Here is a 1,503-nt window from a genome sequence, read left to right on the forward strand (position 1 = left end):
GTATACTGTTGGTTTCCTCTCATTTTTTACCTAGATATCTAAGCAGTTAACGATATTTATACATTGGTAAAGCGTTTTCCACTATGTTCACCAAGTGCCTCTACTGGTAGATTTAGATTTCAATATAACACTTTAATCATTTTCAAATGTGAGCAATCTTTTCAAAACGGTATTATTATAATTTTATTATTATTATTATTATTATTATATTATTATTATTATTATTATTATTATTATTATTATTATTATTATTATTATTATTATTATTATTATTATTATTATTATTATTATTATTATTATTATTATTATTATTATTATTATTATTATTATCATTATTATTATTTTGTTATTATTATTAACTATTATTATGAAAATGATGATGATGATAATAATAATAATAATATAAAAATAATAATAATAATAATAATAATAATAATAATAATAATAATAATAATAATAATAATAATGATAATAATAACAATAAGAGCATACCCAAGAGTATTCGTCAACAGAGCATTTACAGAGATGGGACTTGTGATCCAACGTACGAAATTTCAAAGAAAAGGCAGAGATGAGCAATAATGCTCCGACCTTGAATGTACTATACCAGGCTGTGTGGCAATTTCTATGAGGCTGAGATCATAAATCGTGCTGGCTAACTACATAAATAGAGTAGAGGGGTTATGTGGTCTAATCGTGGTGTGACATCCCCATTGTTCGAGACCTGCTCTGAGCGTCGCATAGATAAGTCCTTGGAAAAGGCTCTTTACCCACAATCTTTCACCCACTCTTGTGTCAAATGAGTACCTGGCCATCAATGGCGTTGTCGCTCTCGAAAAAAAAATGTTATATCGCCTAACAGGCGGCATGTCTCGTCCTACTACTTAAGTGTTGCTGTTGCTAGGGACCCAATGTAACCGCTTTGAGCACGTTTAGTGGAAATAGCGCTACATAAATGCTCACGTTTTTTTTTAGATGAAAAATTAACATTGACCGTCTCAGCCCGTACATCGACTGAGCCACGACTCCTTGTATAATGGTGTCGACAGCACAGAGACACGGTGTCTCGTCTTCTAACATAAACAAACAATGTTGGGCGTGGTCAGTAATCAGGTGGGTGGTAAAAACTTTTGCCCCCAACGTTGTGTCGTAGATAAAATCATTTTACAAAAATTGGCTCAGGTTTGAATTAGAACTTGGCTTTAAGCAATGAGCAACATTGTGATAATGCTTGTACAATAATGACACCTAAAGGGCGACTCGTTCTTAACGAGATATAAATCTGGAACCATTGACTTGCTGGACGAATAAATCGTAAATAAAATATACGATCGTAAGGCACATTAGGCTGTGTGAATCACTGAAGGCGCTCTGTATAGAGCGTCTATATAGATGTTTAAATTTTAATTATATATTATGGTGGATTAAAGTGCTATTGTTAATATTCAAATAAGTAAATACTTTCTCTAATTGTCGAAAATTATAACCAAAAAAAATGCACAA

Source organism: Berghia stephanieae, chromosome 3 (genome assembly GCF_034508935.2).
Source record: "Berghia stephanieae isolate SIO BIC M18660-M18661 chromosome 3, UCSD_Bste_1.3, whole genome shotgun sequence".
Classification (NCBI taxonomy): Eukaryota; Metazoa; Mollusca; class Gastropoda; order Nudibranchia; family Aeolidiidae; genus Berghia; species Berghia stephanieae.